This window comes from Tachypleus tridentatus, chromosome 6 (assembly GCF_004210375.1).
Source record: "Tachypleus tridentatus isolate NWPU-2018 chromosome 6, ASM421037v1, whole genome shotgun sequence".
Lineage (NCBI taxonomy): Eukaryota > Metazoa > Arthropoda > Merostomata > Xiphosura > Limulidae > Tachypleus > Tachypleus tridentatus.
This window is the reverse complement of record NC_134830.1, coordinates 25,354,716-25,376,113: the sequence shown is the minus strand read 5'-3', so window position 1 is coordinate 25,376,113 and position 21,398 is coordinate 25,354,716. Positions and strand designations below refer to the sequence as shown.

Sequence of the window (21,398 nt, the reverse complement as noted above, 5' to 3'; positions counted from 1 at the left end):
TAGAATCTCCGTCGCACCAAATATGCTCGCCCTTTCAGCCGTGGGGGCGTTATAACGTGACGGCCAATCTTCTTTATTCGTTGGTAAAAGAGCAACCCAAGAGTTGGCGGTAGTTGGTTATGACTAGCTGCGTTCCTTCTAGTCTTACAATGAAAAATTCTGGACGGCTAGCTTCGCGCGAAATTTAAAACAAAGAAAAATAAAACAAACAAATAATTATTATTTAACTCGGTGTTTCTGATATTGTTGGGAGCACTCCCCATGAAAATAATAAGTGATCACTATAATACATGTGGCATTTTAATATGTTTCCGTGTGCTATATCTAGTCGTCGTCTAACTAACTCTTCCACTTGTTTGAGGAAAGTCGTTGACGATAAAGGTTGTGGAAGAGATGATTTGATTGAAGCTCTGATACATTAGTTTTACTAACGGCATTCTGTACTTCATAGATCTTTTGATGAAGTGATATTAGACATTGGTTTATTCAAGAGTTGAACATATATGTTACTAGATAATTCATTAACAAATAAAAACTTTCATCTTTCGAAACGATTTTTTTATTTAGATATATTTAGGTTTAATTCATTCTAGAAAAACAATAAATTAATGCAATTTTCAAAAATTAATCTTCATGGCAATAACATTTTACTCTTAGAGTTAAATCGAAAAATAGCCTCAGACGCAGACACCGTAAAGTGAAAAAAAAAAGATATTTATTTTCCCCATTTGCTTTCCCGGTTCTCAGTGCATCGTTTGAAACCAAGAATTTCAGTGTACGAGGCTGAACATTCCAGTGAATGAGACATTATATTATGGATTTCATGAACTTCCTCGGGCTACTCACTATTTTTTACTATGGTTATAAAAAATATATATTTTAGAATGATTTAAATTATCACGTGTTTTCTCTTTGAAGTTCTATTCGTTAAGACAGTTCACGAACATGTGAAGCATATCACTGATAACATCTTGATCGTATTCTAAGAATTTTCTTCTCTTCAGTTTTAAAAATAACTGAACACGAAGGTCGGCGAATGTTTCTCGTTGATTGTTATCAGAGTAAATTACACTTTTTCTAGAAGTTGCAAAAACGTATCTTAAAAACAATTTAACAAAATCCTTAGCTGTTGGGAAATAACTTCTTATCATCAAAAGAGAAAAAAATATATATAGCTAATAGCTATCTGATTTTTATTTCTAATTATTTTGTAGATGTACTAATCTGAGCTAGAGACACTTCTAAAGGAATTGTTAGGAATAATCGTCAAATAATAGTCATCATCAAACAGCGTAATAATTAATTACTCTAATAATTCTAAGATTTACCTAACAAAAAATAAACGTACAGCAAATCCTTCTTTACGATTATATGACCACCAAATACACGTAGGATATCCGGACGATAACGTTAGTTAAGAGCTGTTAGCTTAGTTCCTTCTTTTCCTTCTATTATATCACGTGCTCGTATGATGAAGAATTCTTGGGTCTGGACATCATCAGAACTGGATATCTAATCCATGAGGAGCTCGTGATGTCATCAAAAGAGTGGAGACAAGAGACCCACGTGGGTTGGAAGTGGGGGAAGGACCTACTTGGAGGTGATGTATGTTTGAATGGTCTGATTCTCTCGATAAGTCATGTTTGTTGTAAAAAGGTTTGGAGAGATAAAGTTTCAGTGTGTGTTTGTGTTTTGAAACATCAAAATGAGTCGTACCAGTGCTGGTATAAAGAATGTGACTTGACGCGACAAAAGCTCTCTTTGTCGTCGGCGCTAAAACATCGTTACGCAGTTGTAGAACGAAACTAAAACTGATTAACAGGTTTTACTGTATGCTTTACGTATACGTTACAAGAAGTAAAAAGATTTAGAGGTGGGACAGAGAGTAATAAGGTAAGGAATAGAAATGATAAATGCAATGATATGAGTAATTTCAAATAATCAGTTCTCACTATAGAAATTTGTATAGATTTACATATAATACATGATATAATCAGATCCCCAGTTGGACAGCGTTAAGTCTAAGGACTTACAGAGTTAACATTTGGGGTTCGGTTCCCCGCGGTAGAGACAACACATAGCTCATTGTGGCTTCGTTCTACGATCAGTAGAAGTTTATAAGCCAATTCTTTGTGACAATCAGATAAATGCATGTATAAGTCGCGTCTTGAAAACTGAATTACATTATATCTCATGACGAAATTTGGTTGAATAGACTTCTACAGCCTGTTGTAGAAACACAAATATAGAAGATGGAATTTCGAAAGTATTACAAACAGCAAATATATTTTAAGAAGAATGAGCTGTTTAATTAAACGTTTAAATATATATCAAGCAGTAGATTCACTTGCATTATAAGAAATTAATTTATATATAAACTAACAGCTTATTTTATTAAATATAACTTTGATTTTTCGCTTGTTTACTGTATCTTTTGTGTGTGTTACGTATTACAGTTTCTAATAGACTAAAACTGAATTAACTCGTAATTTAGATTTATAAGTTAAATAAATATCGATATGTATTCAATTTATGACACTTGCTAGCAAGACTGATACTCACACTTTTATTTTTTTAATGCAAATATATTTTAATATACAAATTATAACACAATTTGCAATAATTGTGAATACAAATAATGTTTTGTGTACAAATGTTTTACAAAGTTACAAACAATATTGAGTCTCTTTTTGCTCTAGGACGTCATTGGTGTCTTATGATGAGCAAATTAATCGTGAATCAACGTAAATACAACTTGGTTAGCAGGGAGCTAGACAGTTCTGCGTTCTTCGTTGATTACAATTCGAGTTTTTCACCGCTGAAGCTTGTTTGTTTGTTTTGAGTTTTGCACAAAGCTACTCGAAGGCTATCTATGCTAGCCGTCCCTAATTTAGCAATGTAAGACTAGAGGGAATGCAGCTAGTCATCACCACCCACCGCCAACTCTTGGGCTACTCTTTTACCAACGAATAGTGGGATTGACCGTCACATTATAACGCCCCCACGGCTGGAAGGGCAAGCATCTTTGGTACGACTGGGAGTCGAACGCCTTAACACACTTAGCCATGCCGGGCCCACCGCTGAAGCTGTATAAAGTCTTGGTAAACATACTAATTTTCGGCGTGAATCCACTGAAGTTAAGTGATGTATTATGTTCGAGATCTAAAAACCTTCCTGGTTAAATATCCGAAGTTCCCGATTAATAAGCTGAGGTTTATAGTACACCAACTATAGCACACTAATAATATATATTATGTCCCGATGTAAGGATTATTCCTAGAAATTTCAGCCTCCAGAAGATTATAGATGATACACTAGTACTTACGTTCACATATATATTGTTGATTCTTACAATCGCAAATCTTCTACAATTTTACTGAATAGGCTAAAAATTCGCAATACTGATTATTAACAGTATAAGTTATGTACTTTTCTAAATGTAAATTTAACTTAAACAAACATCGATATTACAACAGACATATGATACTTAATCCGTCACATTTGTTCTGTCCACATAATATTATAATTGCCAAAGTGATGGTGTCTTGTGTTGCCGCCCATACCTTGTGAGGTCCACAATATCTCTAGTTAGCATCTCTCTAGAGGATAAGGGCGTCAGCGAAGTTCTTGTTGTCTTCAGCTCGTAAAAAAACAGAACAATGGGCTTTAAAGTATACTTTGTTTTTAGTATTCGTCATAGTTAGGACCATTAAATAATTAGAACTTCTTTAAGTGTATTTTGTGGAAGCATTTATGTGATTTCTAATTATTTGATAATACAGAAAAAAATCGTCTTTATTGTTATATATTTTCTTATTTGGTCTCAGATGGTTAGATATAAGAAGTATATAAAAATACAATTTATACCTACGTAGCTGGTACTTGAAATAACTCATCTTGTTAATTATATAAGCTGACTAATCTAACTAACCAATTCTTTGTCCAGACCTAAAACATTATAATGTTACGCAAAAAATCAATTTGCCTCAGTCAATCACGTGTAGATTTTCTGTTTGTAGTCCTAAAATAATATTTGAAAATTAGTTGGAGCTTTCTTAAATATATCTATAATAATGATTACAATATGTACATAACGTTAATTACATTTGCACCATTCTGTTAAACTGTGATATAACTCAGTTACATTGTTACACGTAATCATAATTAAATGTTATTCTGTAACGCTGTTTTAGAGAATGTAATACAACAAAAGGAGATTATGAAAATATTGCGAAAGAAAGTGACGAACTGAAAATATTAGAAGAGAAGACTTGGAATGTATGTAATAAAACATTAGTAAGAGACTGGATTGGCTCTATTACTTTACAAGAGAATTCGTGAGCATTCCAGTAAAAAATTATTTTGATGTATAGTGCAAATAAACTGTGACCCGATCATTTATAAAGACAAGGTGTACAAAGAATAAACCATAACCTGAACATTTGTAATGATAAAGGGAAGAACGAATGAACCATATTCTGAGCATTTGTAAAGACAAGGAGAAGAACGAATAAACCATAATCTTAGCATTTATAAGGATAAAGTGAATATTTAACAAACCATAACTATGCATTTGTAAGGACAAGGAGAAGAACAAAGAAGAACCTGAACATTTCTGAGACATTTTGAGCAAAGAAATTAAGAAAGAAAGTAGCATAACAATTTTAAAGAGCGTCACGTGACTTACTGCTGGTCTTTTGGTTTTGTTCACACTGTAGATGGTGTCTTGTTAAGCTTTAATTTAACAAAATAATACCTTCAATAAAGTTAGTATGGAATGTAGGGGTTATTAGAAAGTATGGAAAGTAAAGGTCGTTAGAAAGTGAAAACGAAAAATTTATCTTAATTTACTTCTACGCAGATTTCGAAAATAAAAAATTCTTTTTTTTTCTTCCACGTAAGAAATTTTTACAAATCGGTGAAGGACTAGATACTCTTACTATATTTATACAAATATAACAGAATATGTTTTGGTCATTTATACAACCTCTTATTGTCATAGTGGTGATAAAATAATATCGAAAAGAATAAAATATTATCAAAGTACACACAGAAACAAATACTATCCAGCAACGTCACTCCTCGCGACCTGTTAATCGTTTGTATATTAGCGGTGTGCTTCTCGTGGGTTCTAAAATCATTGGTGGCGCGACTCGTCTAAAGGAATCTAAAGCAAGTAGCTTCTAACACTTTAAGCATAACAAAATGTAACCCAATTTCAATGAAAATAATTCACTTATGTAAAAGTACATATGAAGTGGTGGAGAAAAGTGGAGATCATTTTCAGATTCATCATATAGAAATTAACTAAAACGTGTAAAAAATTTCAAAGAAGGTTTGTTTGTTTTGAATTTCGCGCAAAGCTACTGAAGGGCTATCTGCGCTAGCCGTCCCTAATTTAGCAGTGTAACACTAGAGGGAAGGCAGCTAGTCATCACCACCCACCGCCAACTCATGGGCTACTCTTTTACCAACGAATAATGGAATTGAACGTCACATTATATCGCCCCCACGGCTGAAAGGGCGACCATGTTTGGTGCCACGGGGATTCGAACCCGCGACCCTCGGATTACGAGTCGAACGCCTTAACACACTTTTCCATGCCGGGTCAAATTTCAGCGAAATAAAATAATTACAGACCTGTATTACCTTCTGTTGTTTTTGTAGTGACTGTTAATATATGTTTGTCAAAAACTAGAAACAGGATGTTCCCAAGTATAATGGTTTCACTACCTCACTTTTTATGTATTTTTATAGAAGTTTGAATTTTTTGTAGTGTTTACTTTCACGCTATTTCTATTACGTTTAGCTAATTAATATGAACATTTTAAACTCGTTTTTCTCGCTGTTTTATAATATTATTATCGTTCATTTACTGTTGTCATAGTCGTGTTTAAATGTCTGATATTTAAACTAATTAGGGCCTGGCATGACCGGGTGAGTTAAGACGTTCGACTCGTAATCTGAAGGTCGCGGGTTCGAATCCGAATCTCACCAAACATTCTTCGCCTTTCAGCCGTTGGGGCCTTATAATAGGACTGTCAACCCCACTATTCGTTAGTAAAAGAGTAGCTCAAGAGCTAACGGCGGGTGGTAATGACTAGCTGCCTTCTCTCTAGTCTTGCACTGCAAAATTAGGGACGGCTATAACAGATAGCCCTCGTGTAACTTTGCCCGAAATTCAAAACAAACAAACATTAAATTAATTATAAAGTATTTGATATTTAATCACTCGGTTATAGCTTTTCATCGGGTCTATAAAAACAAAGTGTTGAAATTGAAATGAAAGATAAAGAGAGTGCAGTTACGGGACTTTGGGTTTTCAGTTCTTATGTTATTTAGGTCTGCACGTTTTTCTCTGATCAGGATAACTAGAATTGTTTACTAAGATATAATTTTCAGAGCAAATTAAACCAACGTGAATATAAATTAAATAGTGATCGGTGTGGATGGCAGATTGAATTATAATCAGCGTTAAGTTCTTGTAAGAAATAAATTTTAGTTGATAAATGCTCAACAAATTACTTGTAATAAATGTAATCTTCAAAGCTTAACGGTTGAAACGTTTAAAGGAAACACGTCTACTTTTTTCCTTTCAATAAAACTCAATAAGCAAGCCATATTGATATTTGTGTTGACAAAATCTCGTGATTGAAAGAATGAAAGGAAATAGGTTTACACTTTACGTGCCCAAAACGTGCTTACATTCACAAGATAAAGAAAGAAACCAGCATCACTGTTGTAACTTCAACGCATTTAAGGGTAAAAAATTGAACACTTTATATATGTATATACTAGCGCAGTGTATTGTTACTGCAGATAAAGAAAGAGTCTGTTACTACGATCGAAATGTTTAGCTTCTACCGACGTAGTAATACCACCACGGTTAGATTTAGGTTGGAATAATATATCGCAGCTTCTACATGAAGGAAATTCGCATAGAAAGATTATTAAAGGGTGCACTAGAAGACTAATATATGTAAAGTGATGAGTGCAAAATTCCATTGTAGAGATTTGTGAGATTTCATGCTGTTTTTATTATTTACTTTAACGTTCATGGTTAATTTATTGTAAATTATTCAAATTCTTATCTCAATTGTACTTTAACTACACTATCTCACAACTGTACGTTACCTACACCCTACTGATTCATACTTTCTTCTTCAAATAAACATAATAATATCCTTACGTTTATTTCGCTATGTGATTGCTAGAACTCTGAAGGGACTTAGGAGAACTGTAATTGGTCCTAACTGCCTTATTATTTGTCTTGAGGTATCACCTAGTAACAATGACTACTAAACAGAAGTGAGAGTAATCAGTATTTAATGACTTTCGTTCTTACAATTCATATTGCAGTAGTTATCAACAACTATAAACAGATGCATGTTGTAACAACCTTGGTAAATTTAAGACTCGTAACATTAAACTAGACAGTTTCGACTCTTGAACGTATATCTTCAACCGAACCTGTAATTCATAAAGTAATTGCAAAACGTTTAACTCGCGTTTTAACTCTATTTAAAATATCTACAAAGAGAACGCTTGTGTTTGTCTGACGTGAACAGAAATGCGTAACTGAACAAAGATTATTCTAAACTCAAATAGTGTGTTGTGTGATATAACAGCGGGTTCCTCTCACTACGCATGTAACGACGGTCTGTCTAAGATAGTAAATTATTTTACCATAAACTAACGCCATGTTTTAATACGCTTATACTTAAAATTGTAAAGTATTTCATTGATTTTATAAATTTGTCCACTGAATATTTAGACAGTGAGAATTGTCTCACAATAACTTTCCTTACCTTGTTGTTGTGTCTATGAATTTTCTGGAAGATTATAGTAAATAGTTTGAATAACACGAAGTTTACACTTTATATCCTTAGTTTGACACTGTTGTGATATTTATTACATAGTGTTGATTAATGACCATCGTCGTTTGTCAATTTGTCAGCTGTGCCGATGTTACACTTGACTTTCAAGTTTTACCTTTTATGCTTTCACTTGTAAGTTCTTAAAATTCCAGTTATGTTAGTGCGAGAGGATTGTTATTGTGTGGCGGTACAGTAGTTCTTAATACACTGCACTGAATTATCGACTGACTGCGTCTGCTTTTTTTTAGAAAGGAACGTTCATCCAAAGCACACTAACTACAAGTGTTGGGCGTTAAGTCCTGTAACAACTGTGACAAGGACCGTACGCACATACCTACGTATACACACCAATGCAATTAACATATAACGTAGTTTTCTTCTAACCATCAAATTCATTAGATTGTAACTTTACATTATTCGATTATTTAAATAACTAGTTTCGCTATTTTCAAATAATTCATTATTATTTATTCATATATACATATAGCACGGTGCGTTCCAAACACTTCTCACAAAGTAGCTCAAAATATACACTCTTTAAACTTTCTGTCTAATGAGAACAACAGTAACACGCATACTCGACTCATTTGACATTTTCATTCATTCCTATTTCCTCATAACTATAACAGCTGTCATTTAAGGGTTTTCTTTTATTATGTATTTCTGTGTACGACGACTTTATCATTGTTAGAAGCGTCTCCGGGAAGATCTTCATGCCGACAGAAAGATTCTACTAATTAACTCAAGCTCTTACAGGGAAGATACAATCAATGTAAACTCAAGTTAACAACAGCACGTGCAGTTCTTGAAATCCGTGCCCCACTGCTTGTCGATCTGCGTAGCTGAGTACACTCTAGTAAGAATGCGACAATCAATAGTACAATATTGACTAGTGAATAGATGATGTCTTTTTTTCTTCACAGACGTTGGTTGTGTAATAACCTGGAAGACAGTAAAACTCACTACTTCCATACGCCCTTAAAATTGTCACATAAGTTTCTAACTATAATACATATTTAATAAATACGTAGTTTCAAGTAATACTAAAATAGGTCGACGATGTTGTTCACGTTCTGAAGTATGTTTACATGAATCGTAAAAGTGTTATTAAACTTATTGCTGAATACCAGAGATATATCTAGTGTGTTTGTTTTCTTACAGCAAAGCGACATCGAGCTATCTGTTGAGTCCACCGAGGGAATCGAGCCCCTGATTTTAGCGTTGCAATTCCATAGACTTCCCGCTGTACTAGCAGGGAACAATATTTCTAAACACAGGAGTTTATAATTGTGATTGATGGTAACTTTAAATGTAAAGGTTAAAGCACACATACACAAATTACAAACCTCTATTTCAGTTGTTTTACAACTTATATACCAACGGTGTTGAAAGTGACTTTAGTAAAGTCCTAGTCTATTGTTCATACAAAATCTGACCTAGTCTGTTGTTCATATAAAATCTTAAGATTTTGATAAAATCAAATTTTTTTTTTTTTTGCAAAAATTGTTTGCTTACTTATATTATTGAGTATATGTGACTATATGACCAAATGGAGCTTTAGTAAAGACGATATGAACAAATGGAGCTTTAGTAAACTTTTCAAATGTGAGCTTTGATTCTAAAATTGACGTTTTATAACCTTGACATGTATCTGTAAGCATTCTTTGTATGTTATCAAACAACTATTTATCTTACATTTAAGAATGCATCAGAATGTACAACTTACATGCCGTTGCCAGTATTTCTTCAGTAATAATGTCACGTGCAGTTTATCGGTTTACCTTTTCTTGTTGTAAGCAAAGAAACATTAACAAAGACAAAAAAATTAAGTCTTGTTTCTGATTTTAACGAGAGCCAGTGATGAACAAAGCCTTCAGATGAAAGAGAGTTAGTTACTAATTCATAATCTGAGGCTGAAAATTAACCAAGTTAATTCAGCTTGTAAACTAACGCCTGCTTTATATGATTATAATCGTGGTTGCTCTGTGGTTTTACATAATAGTTCTTGCACACAGAGTTTGAGGCAGTTGACTCTATACATACTGATGTATCTTAATTCCAAGTTTTTTAACTGGCTACTTTTGCACGCGTAAGTACATATTACTTTCTACCTTCACTCAAACTGAAAACTATCCCAAATTATGGTGACAGTTATAAAAGATTTATGTTTTTAGCCGCGGCTGAACGGCTCATAGAACGTCTCTGAGTTGTTCTTGTTTTTTCGAGTACAAATGATTAGCTCATATCTCTGTCATCTCTTGGCCGAATTTAGAGCTAATTACAGTTTTGATTTGTTTGTTTGTTTGTTTGTTTGTTTTTGAATTTCGCACAAAGCTACTCGAGAGCTATCTGTGCTAGCCGTTCCTAATTTAGCAGTGTAAAACTAGAGGGAAGGCAGCTAGTCATCACCACCCACCGCCAACTCTTGGGCTACTCTTTTACCAACAAATAATGGGATTGACCGCAAGTTCTGAAAGTTTAATTCGATATAAAATAACCGACATGAACACGTTTCTTGGCATGGCATGGCCAGGTGGTCGTGGTACTCGACTCTTAATCTGAGGGTCGCGGGTTCGAATCCTTGTAACACTAAAGATGCTCGCCTTTTCAACCGTGGAGGCGTAAAAATGTGACTCCTCTCTTGTCTTACACTGCAAAACGAGGGCGGCTAGTGTAAATAGTCCTCTTGTAGCTTTGCGCGAAATTTAAAACATACACGTTTCTTTGTAAGCACGACTTAGGTATTGGATGTTAACATAATTCTGTTCATTGTTTCCTATCGGTGGACAGAAAACCTAAAAATACGCACATTAATAATAATATAAGTATACATTTCTATCTTATAATTCGTTACTTATAACATTCAATACGTTATAAAATGTGACATGTGTAAAGAAACAATTTACAAAATACAAGCCACTCAGTGACACAACGGAGTATCTGCGAATTTACAAGTTTTAATTCATGTTTTATACACCCGTGGTGAGCAGAGCACAGATAGCTCATTGTATAGCGTTGTGCTTAACGAAAAACAACCAAAATGTAAGCTTTTCTCTGTTTGTCTAGATTTATCACAAAGCATTTGATTTGATTTTATAAAGAAGACCATCCAGTTAAGTTGAAACTGAACTAGTTGATACTTTATAATAGTTTGTAAAATGTTCTCATTTGTTGACAACTTAAAAAAAAACTGTTTGTTTTCTAATTGGCCCGGCTTAGCCAGGTGGGTTAAAGCGTTCGACTCGTAATCTGAGGATCGCTGGTTCAAATCCCCGTCGCACCAAAATCATGCTCGCCTTTCAGCCATGGGAGCATTATAATGTGACGGTCAATCCCACTAATCGTTGGTAAAAGAATAGCCCAAGAGTTGGCAGTTGGTGGTGATGACTAGCTGCCTTCCCTCTAGTTTTACACTGCTAATTTAGGGACGGATAGCGCAGACAGCCCTTGTGTAGCTTTGCGCGAAATTCAAAAACAAACAATTTGTTTTCTAATTATTCAACAATCTTTCCCCACAGATGTAGTCAAGTATTAAAATATAAAAATTAAATCCAAGTCTTCAGTTTGTTTTTCATTCTAATGAATTGAATTACACAAGACTATTATTCTTTTTTAAAAATCGTGTTACAACTTTGAAAACAAAGTTCAAAATATGTTTTAATGATGCATCAAAGCGTCATATTTGTCTCTAATTCTGAACCGACAGACTACAGTAAAGAGAATACAATTTAAGCTGGTCAGCTCCTCGGCTACTCTTGTCTCAGCAAATAGAGTTAATTGACTATCATTCATACAGTACACCCACGTCTTCAAAGTCTATACTTGGGCAACGTGACGTGAACTTTGAACCTTTGAATTAACTCTAACCACCAAGCCACATCCCGCCGGTCTAAATAAAGCATAACAATGAATTTATGTTATTTTCTACAGTTTCGTGTCTACATACCTAGTCAGTGAGGTACGCCTGATTATTAAAACAAATTAATTTGTTACTCATGTCATTTCCTGGTCTTTTACCCTTAAACAGTGGTTACCATCAAGTGATGCTGGTGCACAACATTCCCACTTTTTAAGGGTTAACTATCATAATTTCGGTGAAGGCAACTTTCAGATATAAAATACCTTCACAGGCCCGGCATGGCCAGGTGGTTAAGGCGCTCGACTCGTAATTCCAGGGTCCCGAATTCAAAATCCCCGTAACACCAAACATGATCGCCCTTTCAGCCGTGGGGGCGTTATAATGTAACGGTCAATCTCACTATTTGTTGATAATAGAGTAGCCCAAGAGTTGGCAGTGGGTGGTGATGACTAGTTGCCTTCCCTCTAATCTTACACTGCTAAATTAGAGACGACTAGCTCAGATAGCCCTCGTGTAGCTCAACGTGAAATAAAAAGACCCTGAAACGTTAAAGTGTAACGGTCGTCTTACGCTCAAGAACAAAATAAAAGAAAGTTATCAGTTTTAGTAGAGATGGTTCGTATAAAGAAAATTAACGCAGTATTTTCAGACTACAGAACAGAGAAATGTAAATATTGTACAGAGACACTCGTTAAAATTCAGTAGCTAAAAATGTAGCAAGAAAAGAAATAATAACATATTTTTAAAGCGTTTTGCTATACTTACGCAGTTTTCTATATTTAAAATTATTTTTCAGTGAAAATTACGTTGTTATTATTTTCACGTAAAGGAATTAAGACCGACTGGAGAGGTCACCTGTTTTAACCACTCCAACTTCTATATAGTAGTCCTTTGTTATTCAGTCAGTCAGTAGACACTAAAATTACGTTAAACTGTCGTGACGTCAGTAAAATATGCACACGGTGTGGATTACAAGGAGAATTATGCATTCTGTAAGATATAAAACGGCGTGACATAAGAACTTTAAAGCAAGAAATAAAAACATTCTTTACTTTTAATTTTGGTTTACTCTAGAAACACAATACTTTCAGGGACTCTGCGTTAAGAGCATCTAGTTTTCATACAACATAGTATGCACAAAAATAGTAATTTACTAATTATTGTTTTCTTTTACTTGTAAACGTATGAAGTGTTTCATATGAGAAAACTATTTACCCATCGTTGTGATCGCAACCAATATCATGGCCACCTGATAACACAGTTTCAAGATTTCTCGTGGGATAAGTTGGTGATTGAAATTGTCGCCTTGTGTACTTCACAACTTGACACTTAACTAATTCTATTCTACCTACTTTGTCTAGTCTACAGCTTGGCAATTCACCAATTCTATTGTACCTTCTTTGTGTACTTCACAACTTGACACTTAACTAATTCTATTCTACCTACTTTGTCTAGTCTACAGCTTGACAATTCACCAATTCTATTGTACCTTCTTTGTGTACTTCACAACTTGACACTTAACTAATTCTATTCTACCTACTTTGTCTAGTCTACAGCTTGGCAATTCACCAATTCTATTGTACCTTCTTTGTGTACTTCACAACTTGACACTTAACTAATTCTATTCTACCTACTTTGTCTGGTCTACAGCTTGGCAATTCACCAATTCTATTGTACCTTCTTTGTGTACTTCACAACTTGACACTTAACTAATTCTATTCTACCTACTTTGTCTAGTCTACAGCTTGACAATTCACCAATTCTTTGTACCTTCTTTGTGTACTTCACAACTTGACACTTAACTAATTCTATTCTACCTACTTTGTTTAGTCTACAGCTTGGCAATTCACCAATTCTATTGTACCTTCTTTGTGTACTTCACAACTTGACACTTAACTAATTCTATTCTACCTACTTTGTCTGGTCTACAGCGGCAGTTCACCAGTTCTATTGTACCTTCTTTGTGTACTTCACAACTTGACACTTAACTAATTCTATTCTACCTACTTTGTCTGGTCTACAGCTTGACAATTCACCAATTCTATTGTACCTTCTTTGTGTACTTCACAACTTGACACTTAACTAATTCTATTCTACCTACTTTGTCTAGTCTACAGCTTGACAGTTCACCAATTCTATTGTACCTTCTTTGTGTGCTTCACAACTTGACACTTAACTAATTCTATTCTACCTACTTTGTCTAGTCTACAGCTTGGCAATTCACCAATTTTATTGTACCTTCTTTGTGTACTTCACAACTTGACACTTAACTAATTCTATTCTACCTACTTTGTCTAGTCTACAGCTTGACAATTCACCAATTCTATTGTACCTTCTTTGTGTACTTCACAACTTGACACTTAACTAATTCTATTCTACCTACTTTGTCTAGTCTACAGCTTGACAATTCACCAATTCTATTGTACCTTCTTTGCCTGTTGCTCGCTTACTGCATTGTTGTTACATTATAAAACGCACAGACATATGTGCGGTAGATTTAATAATTATATCTAAAAAAAAAGGCAAGCATGTTTGGGGACTGGATTCGAACCCGCGACCCTTATATTGCGCTCTAACCACCAGACCACACCAAGGCCTGAAAATTCTGCAAATCCACAAGCTCACGCTGCTCTTTTCCTATTCCTTCATAACAGTAAATTTAAAGGCTTATAACACTAAAAATCGGGTTTCAACGCCTGTTGTCGTCACAACGCAGTAGTCCATTGTGTAGCTTTGTGCTTAACATTTAACAACTAAACAAACAATCGCCCTGCTGATTTTCCTCAGATGCAAGGGCATAAATTATGTTATTCTGCCCATTTTCTCTACACCTTTTGATAATAATGACACTAGGTTGTTAAAGTAAATAGGCCAGGCATGGCCAAGCGCGTAAGGAGCGCGACTCGTAATCGGAGGGTCGCGGCTTCGCGCCCGCGTTGCGCCAAACATGCTCGCCCTCCCAGCCGTGGGGGCGTTATAACGTGACGGTCAATCCCACTTTTCGTTGGTAAAAGAGTTGGCGGTGGGTAGTGATGACTAGCTGCCTTCCCTCTAGTCTTACACTGCTAAATTAGGGACGGCTAGCACAGATAGCCCTCGAGTAGCTTTGTGAGAAATTCCAAAACAAACAAACAAACAAACAAAAAGTTAAAGTAAACGGTCTACGAATCCACTATTGTTAAAACACTTTTCGCACTTTGGAGCCATCAGTGTGCTATAAAAGTGACGGACACATGCTATAGCTTTATTAGATAAAAATCGTAGCCCTGAAATTGTCTGTGGACACCGTTCACTAGCTACTCTCTCTTTAGTCTATAATTCCAAAATCATGAAAGTCTATGCGCAAGTCGTTCTTTGTGTAGCCTTTCACGATTACCCTAAACAAACAAACACACAACCAATCATCATAAGAACTTCCTATGTACTTGTAAAATACGTTTAATGATATTAATGCTTGTTTGGTATATGAACCAACAAGTAACCACGGACTTTTATATAATAAATACAAAAACAGTGTTGATATAACTGTAATATCTATTAGGCAACTTTAATTATTTGACATCTTATAACTATTGTTGTTGTCGAATGAAGCATAAAGCTAGACAATGAGCTATCCGTGCGCTGCTCACCACGGGTATCGAAACCCGGTTTTTAGCGTTGTACGCCCTCAGACATACCGCTGAGCCACTGGGGTGGGAGATCTTATAACTCTCTATTATTCAATATTTGAAATTTACTGTGAAGTGTATTATCCAAAGATTTCTAGAATGAATGAAGAATAGTTTGGTTGCTGTTAAGCGTAAAACTATATAATAAACTATTAATGCTCTGTCCACCATGGGTATCGAAACCAAATGTTTAGCGAAGTAAGCCTATAGATTTAACGCTAAACAATTTGGGGTGGGAGCGAATTGATAGTGAAAATAAAAACCGGAATTTTGTGTGTTCTTTTCTCTTCCTAAATGTTTATAAATATTTTAATTCATTTCGAATTGTTTTAAAAATGAAATAGTTAAGTTGGACCAGCTTACTTAGGTTGTGAAATTTTGTGTCAAATTGCTGTTAAATACAAAACTAGACTTACTTTCCCTTTTATATAGTGTCTAGCCACTACGTTAGAGGATAAATAAGTAGACCTGATCAGAATTGTTTGTGTGTTTCTTATAGCAACGTTACATCGGCCTATCTGCTGAGCCCACTGGGGGAATCGAACCCTTGATTTTAGCTTTGTAAGTCCGTAGACTTACCGTTGTACTAGCGAGGGCATCAGAATTGTTAAAACATTAATACAAAAGTGATTTACTGCAGAAGAGGAAAAATAAAGTAAAACATAACAGTAAACAATTAATTACCGTATTTTACGCTTCGTAAGACCCTACATCGTGGAAGAGCCCAACATGGCCAAGCGCGTTAAGGCGTGCGAGTCGTAATCTGAGTGTCGCGGATTCGCATCCCGATCGCGCCAAACATGCTCGCCCTTCCAGCCGTGGGGGGCGTTATAATGTGACAGTCAATCTGAGTATTCGTTGGTAAAAAAGTAGCCCAAGAGTTGGCGGTGGGTGGTGATGACTAGTTGCCTTCCGTCTAGTCTTACACTGCTAAATTAGGGACTGCTAGCACAGATAGCCCTCGAGTAGCTTTGTGTGAAATTCAAAAACAAACAAACAAACATCGTGGAAGACGCACCCTAAGTTAAGAAAGACAATTCTAAGAAAAAAATATTTGACTGAGCAACCAACACCTTGATATAATCTTGACTTTGTTTTCAACCTACCGAGTAAATACAGTCAAATACATCATATTCTTAACAGTATATCAACAATATTAATTAAATTAAATGTTTTATGCTATTGAAAATACTTGTAAGTGGTAAGTAATGAGATTATGATCAATAGAAGAAGCCATTTTAAGTAGACCCGAAATTAACCTCTTGTCTTAACCAATCACTTTTGTCTTGGAAGACGCATGAGGATTTTTCAAGGTATTTTTAAAGAAAAACTGCGTCGTAAAAGGCATATAATACAGCGTATAGTAACTAAAATACTGGTAGGCTTCAGTTATGGTATGGTAATGTAAATTGTTATACGTAGGGAACAGAATGGCTCTAAATTACGTGAGTTTCATACGATTTAGGTACAACTCCAACCTGATGACCTTCACAATGAAAAGTAGTCTCAAGTGCTGACAGTGAAAGAATAGTGAGTCCAATGGAAAGCATCACTCGATCCAACCCTAACATTACCAGGGAAATTCATTTCTCCCTGTCCGATCTTAGCTGCGGACAGAGCCATCGACAGCAATATGAATATTAAACTTTAGGTTCAAGCAACCTGCACTGAACACCTACAAACGTGCTCAGAGGTACACATTTAAAAGAGGACCAGTAGGGAGGACAAAACAAGAACTTAAATAAAATGGTGAGAATGAAAAGAAATATGTTATGATAATTTCTTGGGACGCTTTTAGCCACAAGCTGAGAAGAGTGACCGCTGAAAAGCTATTGGCTGAATAGATGTCACAACGGTGCGCGAGAAATAAAGCTACCGTCATTTGTTATAGACATCAAAGTATATCTTAAACGAGTGATAGTAGATGAAAACAAAACAACATTTCTCATTCTTGTAGATGACAACGTTAAATGTTGCCAAGTTCCTACTCCAGAAAACACAGCTGCAGCGGAGACTGTTGTCAACCAGTCATTGGTAAGGTCTTGGTTACAGAAGATGTGGATTAAGTTAGAAAAGATAAGAGTGAGGCCAGTAAAGTATGTACCCAGGTAAAGAGAAGTGCAGAGAACAACATCAAAAATCTATCTCTGAATTCTAGCAAAATACAAATGGAAGTAGGTAAGCATTACGCGACAATTTCTTTCAGAAATTTGATATGCTAGACCTCAGTATACTAACCAGGTTTGTAAACTTGCAAAAATTTTGAAAAGCGTATCAAATGGGTGTGTGCTTGAACTACATAAGATAAAAGAGTTGAATGATAAATGTTTTAGAACTCATGAAGAAAGTAGTAATATCTTCTTGCAGAACTATATGAGCCAGATAAAAAAAAAATACAGGCTTCTTTAAGATGGATACAATTGAAAATAAATGTTAAAGTTCCTCAGGTAACTAACCTGCAGTCAGAAATGCGAGTGAGACTGGATGAACTGTTTTTATTAATTAAAGGATTTTACGCTACGTACAGGTAAATATATATTACAAAACTCTTACCATGCCCCACCCTCCTAGTGGCACAACACTACGTTCGCAGATTTACACTTGTAGAAACTCCCGGATTTCGATACCCGTGGAGGGGAAAGTACAGATAGCTCATTATGTAGCTTTGTGCTTATACAACAGACAAAAACTTTCCATGGAAGAGAAAGTACAGCTAGTTCAAATAATTAACTTTGCAATAGTAAAATAGAAAAAAAATAACATAGACTGTACAATGCTAAGCATGAGACATTTAGGAGAGAAATTGTCTTCCCACCAAGTGGGACGAGCAGAACCACTTAGATCCATATCCTTAAATATCGAGACAATCACACACAGCATCCTGCAACGCGCGCAAACATCACAACGCTGCAATATTTGGTTATTTAACCTCGAAGAGATTTGTAGTCACTTTTATATGAGCATTTTGACTAAATGCTCTATAGCTCTTAGAAAACTTGAATTTTAAAATAAGCTTTGTCTTGCCCCTTTGAGTCCTGATATATACAGCACCGCTGGTGTAGTGAATGTACTGGAAAGATCCAGAATGGCGCAGTGTGCGTAAAAAAAAACTGCGTATATTTCTCGCATAATTGTTGCAAGCATGACACGTATACCAATATAAGTTATAGAAGGTCTGTAAAAAGGCAGTAAAAGCTTCTGCTCACGGTTTATATAATCAAAACGTCTATTTATTCTATAATACTATTCATGCTGACATAAAGACTTCACAAAGGAGCTGTAACACTTTTCAAGATTTTGGTGCCTAAAGGATTACAGAATAACAATGTTTGTACATATTGATCATCTGAAAGGTAGATTATTGAAGAGTTTTACCCTTCTAAGTTGTGCTGCAACCAAGAAGGAGCAGCAAATAAGCCTCATCAAGGTGATAAAAGTAACAGTTATTACTATAATGGCATTTTGATATCCGCTTGTTGCATCATAAAAATAACAATGGGAACACTTTTGGTTTGGTTTAGAGAGCATTAATAGAATACAAATAATACTCTCTAATTAAGTATTGCTCAGAGCAACTAAAACAAATCTCATTTACCATATCAGCACTTAAGACTGAAAGTAAATAAATCAGTAATATAGAGACTGAAGTTGCCGTATCATTGGTCAGAAAGACAAAGAAAGTTGAAGAATGTAGAGGAGATATGTCTATTGGAAAACATGGAGAGTATTGAATGGGTTAATTCGTGACCTTCTACACCACCATCTTAGCATGATAGAGGTGTTTAGAAAATGCTACCTGTGGTTCAGTTACCGACCAGATAATGCAGTTGCACGTGTTGACACTTCTATTAATGGTGAAATATACTTCGTTGGTACATAAGGTTTTCGTAAGCCATTTGTGGTAGACTTCAGGTCTCGCCAAGAACTTTAACACAAAAACAACATTTCAGGTTATATCTTTCTCTTTTAGCGCATAAACATCACCCATCTTGTAAATAAATATTCGTAAAAGTGTCAGAAGGGTCTTACTAACAGTTGATATAGGTAAATCTAAACTCTGAGAAACAAAACATGCAATTTTTAGAAAATTTAATAACCGTGTATAGTGCTTTAATTGTTCTACACAGTTATGATTATAATCAGTTTTCAGTGCTTATTGTTGTTGTTTTTTCTGATACTTTTCTTGTTATCTAGATATCAGCTTTTCAACACACTGGAAAGACGTAACATAGCGATTTTTCGGAGAGAAATAGAGGAAAGATCCCAAGGTCAGCCCTGTTTATGACACTCCTCAAGGTATCCTAATGGTGCCTTCAAAGTACGGCAGAGGCCAGTGAAATAGCATGAGAAATACATGGAGGCTCTTGGGTGTGACATAGGAGGTCAGATCCAAATGTACCTTAATAAGGTTGCATGTCAGGTTTGGTTGAGATCAGTTAAAGACTGTAGGTGTGAAAAGAAAATACTCATGCTTTATATCCATATATATATATCTACAAGTAATTACTAAAATCGAACATTTACAAAATAAAGCTATTCTATAGTCGTATTCTTTATTCAGTTTCTCCAAATTAGAATAACCACTCTGAACGGAAATAATAAGTTTAATCAAAGAATACTAACATGGCTTCCTCAGCCGCTTCGTTATCTGTTATCTAATATTGCGCTAACGGCTAAGAGAAAAATCTGAAACTGTTATATAGAAAAGCATTTATTAGGGCTGTACTCAAATGAATATTCACGCCCAAAACCAGGAAAACGTCCAAAATATTTCACATCATGAGACATACACACACGCGCGCGCGTTTTCTTTCTTCAGGGTTGGTTTCAATCCTGATCACGTGGAGAAACCTCATAGAGAGGTCGAAGTTTATAACTCACCCTCTGCTCTCCTCAGCTTTCTGCATGTGCCCGTCAACCCCCTGCAGGGAAATGTCGTACTGATCAGTCCTTTAGTGTCATTTTTACGGGCTTCCCACGGCCCAAGAATGTTTCCTTTGTCCGCCAGGTAACCGGGCGATCTGATAGCTGATCTACACACTAGTATGTCAACAGAGTACGGGAATGAATGGCGAGATAAATATCGTCGTCTAATCTTGTTATATAGGTTGGGTCAATTCAAGATATGCATAAGGCGCCATCTAGCGGTACTGTTATATTTGTTCTAAATCTATGTCAAACTTAGGTATGTATTACTGTCGTCGAGGTAGTTATTTAGGTTTAAAATCTGGAGTGTTTAGAAATTACGATTTTTCTTTGCCTCGCTCCGGACTTTTTGATGCCTTATTCATTTCTGGATTTCTGGAAATTGTTTTAATAATTTCTGGAAATGAATGATTATATTCTGGTTCTAAATCTGTTTTGAACTCATATACGCAAATTCATCGCCAAATTAAATTGATAGATTTATATAATTGAAAATATTTTTCTTTCTTATGCAGTAGCAGCAGCTGGAGTGAAAAGCATTAAATGTGTCATGACTTATTCAACGTTTAATATTATATTTCATAAACACAGCACTGTTTAAGTTAATAAAAATAGACTTAACACAATGGAACACTTCATTTACAAGTTATATGAATGTTGTCAACACATCATTGTAAAAGGATTGTGACACATATTAATTATTGTATGTATTTTTAACCATCTGTGTTGACTGTTTGTCCTTTGCAATAAAATTTGTGTCATACTATTAATCATAGAGTTATTTTCAACAGAAACATATTAAATACCCAATTTATTCTCACAGGGACTTTTATATAATTAAAACGGAGATTTTCCTGCACGTTTTGAGCTTATTAAGGCGGGAAAATGTATACAAAAAATAAATGAATGGATATATGTTTTACGTTTACACGCAGTATTCCTGATAATAAATTAAACTTGAATTCAACGTATTTCTTATTCATATGGTTTTACGTAGTAACATAAGCATCAAACTGTTGTTGGTTTCCCAATAACCGACTGTTCTTGTCGTATTTAAATTGGTTTGGT

At 35.1% G+C, this 21,398-nt stretch overlaps 1 long non-coding RNA gene across 1 annotated transcript; it reads left to right on the top strand.

Moving 5' to 3' along the window:
* Window positions 1-1,557: 1,557 nt before the first annotated feature.
* On the top strand, window positions 1,558-21,100 carry LOC143252114 (uncharacterized). The gene is made up of 2 exons (XR_013028835.1): window positions 1,558-1,893; window positions 19,599-21,100. It is a non-coding gene; the product is annotated as an uncharacterized LOC143252114 (long non-coding RNA).
* Window positions 21,101-21,398: the final 298 nt, after the last annotated feature.